The sequence below is a fragment of the Artibeus jamaicensis genome, unplaced genomic scaffold (assembly GCF_021234435.1).
Source record: "Artibeus jamaicensis isolate MK-2021 breed Jamaican fruit bat unplaced genomic scaffold, CSHL_Jam_final scaffold_916, whole genome shotgun sequence".
NCBI lineage: Eukaryota > Metazoa > Chordata > Mammalia > Chiroptera > Phyllostomidae > Artibeus > Artibeus jamaicensis.
The window spans coordinates 61629838-61636248 of NW_026522059.1; the positions used below are offsets into that span (position 1 = coordinate 61629838).

General features: G+C 42.0%; 1 pseudogene; it reads left to right on the top strand.

The window, feature by feature from the left end:
* The first annotated feature begins 638 nt into the window (after positions 1-638).
* Positions 639-6152, top strand: LOC119055196 (armadillo repeat-containing protein 1-like; annotated as a pseudogene).
* Positions 6153-6411: the final 259 nt, after the last annotated feature.

Here is a 6411-nt window from a genome sequence, read left to right on the forward strand (position 1 = left end):
AGAAACACCTCTGGGCTCTCCATGTCTGTCGTTGTCTTCCATGGGACCCCAAATCACTTTTCTCCATACCTTGTTCATTGCTAAATAAAATCTATGATTTTACCCATACTCTTGTCTCCAGAATACAGGCTAAAAAAATGTCATTCGTCAGGCATCCTGAATCAGAAAACATGACTGATGTTGCAGCCCCCAAATATGTTTCAGTTCACTCTTTTCTTCATGATGTTAGGTCTTCTAGAGAGGGAGAATGTAGTATGGATGTGAGAGCATAATGCACTAAAAGACTCTGCATTCAAATCTAGTCTATGCCTAGTTGTGTGACCTTGAGTAAGTTACCTACCTTTCCACATCTCATTGATGTACTGAGGATGATTAAATGAGATGGGACAGGTAAACCACCCTACATGTACAAATATGTAAGCCATATTCTAGCATTGGATGCCTCCAGAGTATACTTGAAAATAACATTTATATAGTGTCTACTGCCTTTTTTCTCATCGGCTACAATGGTTGTTGGCTCAACTACCCATGTTCCTGAAAGCCCTCCCCTCACTGTGTGAACCTGGATTCTAAATTTGCCTTTGGCAAGAACATGTCCAAAATGACTAAAGTATAAAATAACTGTGAAAGAAGCAGACATGTCTCATTTGGACTCTTGGGATTTTAATGTATGGAAGTGGGTGAAAGACAACACAGATGCCAGCACTATTGAAGGAATGTACTACTTATCTCTAAAGAGAAAGGGGCACTCCACGCAGGGCTATGTGGGCTGCACCAGGTAAGTGTTCTGTTGGTCAGGGGGCAGAAGCAGGAGCCAGGGGAAAGCCCAGGCCAGAACCTTTATTGGCATTTCCACTGGAAAGGCAAGGCAGGCTACAGGAATAAGATAGGATTGGCCAGTGTGAATAACTATAACAGGTGTTGAGCTATCAGAGCAGTCTCTAGCTCCCTGAGACCTGATTCTGGGGTGATCTAGGGCAGGGGAAATGTTGGCTTGGTGCATAAATAATAAAGGAGATTGTTGGAAGTATAAACTCAGACTTGGTTGCCTGCATGTGGAAAGCATGCTCCTTGCTAAGCCCTTTGCTATCTCTTAAGAATTGCTTAGTCCAGGGAGGGGCAATTTCTCCCCAGCTAGATGATTTTTGAGATGTCAAAACATAATGAAAATAAAAACATGATTAACACAATTGGGGAAAGGGAGAGGAAGGCAGTTGCATGATGTTAAAGGGGAACATTTCAAAAGTGGGGAAGGATTAATGGGAGTTTTTATGGGGAAATATATTTCAGCCATAAGGCTCTTTTTTAACACAGTGAAAACACTAAGAACTTTAACGAATCTCTCATCGCTGGCCCCAAACAACTTTATCTACAGCCAATTACTTGTCTGTGATACTTTATATAAATAGGGGGGTGAAACTAACACCCCTCACTTTTCTCAGGCACATTGGCTTCAGTGGGCATAGTGGGGAAACTCAGTTTCCTAAGTCAGAACTGAGTTAGGCTAAGAAGTCAAGCTAAAAAGCATACACTTTCCCCTTTGTCTCCACAACTACACCTACATGGCTACTTTCAAACAGGAGGTCAGGCCCCAAATCAGCATCCTCTGCTTCACCTGTAAAACACTCACCTATATAGCACTCGCCTGTATAAAACACTCAATCTCTGAGAGCTTACCTTCTGTTAGAAACTGCCACATGGGAGGTATGAACATCAGCAAAACCAAGCCAAACGTCTAGGAGCTCATTGTCACTGAAACCAATTAATATAACACAATGGGATCGAGTACGATCTATGTGAGTATATAGTAGCTTAGCAAAACTAGATTAGTAGTAAGTAGATAAGTAAAAATTTGTTCAAGTCGATACTGTCTTACAGAGGAGCCACTAACTAGCACATGTCTTTAGCTAGTTCAAACTGAGCTGTGCAAAGTATGAAGTATACCGTGGACTCCACAGACTTTGTGAGAAAAAAAGAATAAAAATATATCAGTATCACCCTGGCTGGTGTAGCTCAGTGGACTGAGCATGGGCCTGCGAACCAAAAGATTGCGGTTCAAGTCCCCATCAGGGCACATGCCTGGGTTGCAGGCCAGTTCCCAGCAGGGGCCAGTTCCCAGCAGGGGATGCACCAGAAGCAACCATACATTGATATTTCTCTCCTTCTCTTCTTCCCTTCTCTTCTAAAGATAAATAAATAAAAATTATATATATATATCAGTAAAAGTTGTTATATTAGAAAGAAAAATATAGATATATAAAGAATTATTATATGGGTCATATGGTGAAATCAATGTTTTTGATACTTGAGTTTAAAAAGTGTCAAAAATAGTACCAGAGACATGGAAATAAAGAACAAACCGACAGTCACCAGAGGGGAGAGGGGAAGGGGATAATGGGAAAAGTAGGGGAAGGGTCAAGGAACATGTATAAAGGACCCATGGACAAGGACAACAGTGTGGGGGAGGTGGAAGTTGTAGGGCGGGTAGGGCAGGGGAGAGTGTTAGGTCAGAGTCACTCAAGAAACCTGATGGACGTGGCGAGCTAAGAAGAGCAGGGTTTACTAGTGGGAATAAGAGGGAAAGTGGAGCCAACCAAGGGAGATTGGGACTCAGAAGTTGGAGCCAACAAAGGGAAGTTGGGACTCATTCAGTTGTTCTTAGATCAGGGTTTTTAAATGCAAAATCTGCAGTTAGGGTATCTGAGTCTGATTGGCTAGAGCTGGTTGCTGGGTGAAAGCTGCATCCTGTTATGCTGGATTAACTGACCCCAGAGCCTAATCTTCCTGGGTAGAGTCAGCAGGCAGCTTTCCACAGTGCCATTTTCTCGCCTGGTGATTTTCATTCCTCCTAGGCCTGCCTAGATCTAACAGAGAGTAATGGGGGGAAAAAATAGAGACAATTGTAAGTGAACAACAATAAAAATTTTTCATTATTAAAATTAACTTTACATGTTTCCTTTTTCATTTTTTAATGTGACTATTAAATTTTTTATTCCATATACATCTTGTATTTATGACTTTAATTACACAGTGATCATCTAATATTCTGCCAGCATATTGCGGGGGTGACTTCCTCGCAAGTCCCCTCGAGTGCCACGAATGAAAGTGAATATGGCAGAGACATGATGTGATCTGCTTGGGGAGGAGAAGTGAGCAGTGACCAGTTTCTCAGGGAAAAAGGCCAGCAGCGGCCAGTTTCTCCGAGGAGAAAAAGGCCTCAAGCCCCCTCCTTGAGGGCTTTTATTGGGTTCTAATACACAGGAATACAGGGCGGCAAGGATCAAACAGTAGATAACATTTCAAAGAAATCTGAGGGCTTAGTATGAGTCAGAGTCTGTCAGGAACAGAGTTTTAGGGTTTCTTGCTTCAACCCTTAACATATAAATGAAAGCACTCTTAGCAGAGCAGATTTCACAAGTTTATCAGGAAGGTCTTTGTGGTGCCAGATTTTTCCCCAGGACACGCTCTAGCAAGGCAAGGAGCTGCACCTCTCCCCATCAGGTATTCAGACTTAAGGGGATTAGAGCCAGGAAGCACTTCTCCCAGAGAACATGGGGACTTTGGGCTATGTCAAAGCTGGGGGGAGAGAGTCCATTGCTCTTTATTGCAGCCCTCCAAGTCCTTCCATGAAGGCCTTCCACATGATCGAGTCTGGCTTAAGTTGCCCACCGCTGTGAGGAGACTTACCCATCATTGACTTCCGACCAAGCTTTCGGGGCAGGGAGAGGAAACTGGGGCAGCATTTGCTACCAGAGACAAGCTTTGTCTCCTGTAGCTGGCATTCCAGAGGTCATCCCTTGCCCTTAGGCACAAGGGGTAGAGATACAATTCCTAAAACCAGGCAGAGCGGTCTGCAACAGGGTATTAGACACCAAACATAAAAAGAAATAAATAAAACCCCCCAAACCACCTAAGGGCTCTGGTCACCCCCACAGTCTCCAAATCTGTCTCACCTTTCTGTTTCCATCACTACTGTTCTAGAAAAACCTCCTGTTACCTCTAACAGGAATGAGACACCACATCCCAAAGAAACTCTTCATCTGTCCACACAGTTTGTGCCTTCCCCTGCTTCCTGAGCTGTTTTCCTTAAGCAACAAATGGATGACCATGACCCCTGTGTAAGAACATTCAATTAGCCACACAATAATAATGTACAAATTCCTGACATCCAACACTAACTGGAATATAAAAGTCCAGTGTCCTTCAGCTGCCTAAATCCAACCACTGCAGACTACTCACCATCTTCCAGAAAATTCTCTCCTATGTTTGTGATTTTATCTCTATTTTCTATGCTTGGATGGCCCTCCCCACAAAACTCATCTGTGACCATCTTCCTCAGAATATCATATATTATTCCAGTTCTACCACCTCCCCCATGATTTGTAGGTCAGAAGTAGTCTAGTTCTTTGTTGTCAAACACTCTTTGATGGCATTTACCACAGCATGCCTTGTGATATAGCTGATTGTGTATAATTTCTGTTCCTTCCCATAAACTATGAATACCCTGAAAGCAGGGATCATTTATACAGCCCTCAGGACAAAATCAGCCAGCATTTGAAAGTAGAAGGCAATTTGAAGTTTGAAGAGGCAAAGTATATTCCATGACCCCCACAGTTTGGCCCACAGCTCAGAGCAATATGAAATGAGCCACCATGTCCAGGAAGTCTCTCAAAGACCAAGGCTCCCAGCCAGTTCCAAGCAATGCCAGCACCTCAGACCCAACACCAGGTCCACCCCAGTGGTCCCCACACCTGGCAGACCCCTGTGGACTCAGGATCCAGTCTGACCACACAGACCATTTTGATTTCCCACAAAAGTTCCACCAAACGATTTACTCTTTTGTTAAATTTCTTTGCCATAGATTTCTCTCAAAAACATTATGGGCAGGCATTGCTGTGTCCTGGACACTGAATTCAAATATTTTGAGGCTTCCCTGGTCATAAAATGGCATATAATCTCACTTCAATTCTAACACAATCACAGGTCTTATTTAAACAAATCTACGTTGAATTGCTCAAAAGGACAATTGTTAGGTGGAAATTTTACCTGAAATTCAAGAAAAGGAAACTCTAGTAAAGTGGGTGGAGCCCTATGGAGCAACCCATTTTTATAAACTATTTGGGTTTTATTTCAGGGATTCCACTCCTAAGTAAAATTCAAACAATTTCCTAGAATATGACTATTAAATCAGTATTTCTCCTCCTTGGAAAGGAGAAAAGACTAGAATGAGTAATTTGATAGATTTCTTTACTTAACAATCTATAGAATTTGGAAGAGCCAGGTCTTGGAATGAAGGATTGAAAGGATTGTAAAATTGAAAGCTCAGCTTTTCTGGAAACTACAAACAAACATGCCAAAACAGTGGTTTTGCATAAGGATGATCTTAACAATACATCTCAGAGAAATCTATGTGAAGAGGCTTTGTTAAAATGGACAGGGGGTAGGATCCAGGGTAGGAGGTGGGAATGGCTGGAGTAGGGGGAGTGGTGATGGAAAATGGAGAGAAATGTTCTTGAACAGCAATAAAAAAATAAAAATATTTTTAAGCCCTGGCTGGTGTAGCTCAGTGGATTGAGCATGGGCCTGCAAACCACACGATCGCAGTTCGATTCCCAGTCAGGGTACATGCTTGGGTTGCAGGCCAGTTCCCAGCAGGGGACTCATGAGAGGCAACCATACATTGGTATTTCTCTCCTTCTCTCCTTCCCTCCCTCTCTAAAGATAAATAAATAAAGTCTTTAAAAATATTTTAAAAAATAAAATAAAAATAAATAAAAATAAAAATATTTTTTAAAAAATCAGAGCCATTATTAATTAGCTTTACTTTTCAAATGGCTGTTCAGAGGTGTGTGGTACGAATCTACTTAGATTTGATAGCAGAGGCTTTGGTATCAGCAATCATGTCAACCAAGGTTATGAAGGCTCATCAAGTTGTGAAAAGTGAAAGTGGAGAAGAAATGCTGGTCCCATTCCAGAATATGGCTGCAAGAGAAGAACAGAACACAGGGCTTTCCAACTGACTACCTGCCTCAGGATGAGAGCACCACAAACGAGCAGGACAAAGCAGTGTTCCAGGTCTGCTCCCACCCAGAGAGTGGAGCTAGCTGGCTGACAACCTATGCGAACTTTTATACAGATCATTTTACTGGTGACTTCACTTTGCAGTGCAAGGACTGTGTGAATAAACACAAGACCAGTTTTCCATTGTTGTGGTGAACTGTAAAGTGTAATTTGCAATAAGTTATTATAAAAAGTTTATAGATTACGTGATTGAGTATGCTGCATTTAACATTTTATTGGACATTTTGCCCTCACTAAATGGTCAAAAAGACAGAGGCTACAAGTGGAGTTGCTTTGTTTATTAAGGTATTTTGGTTTTGTTTTCCTTTGTTTAATTGCCTCACTTTTTAA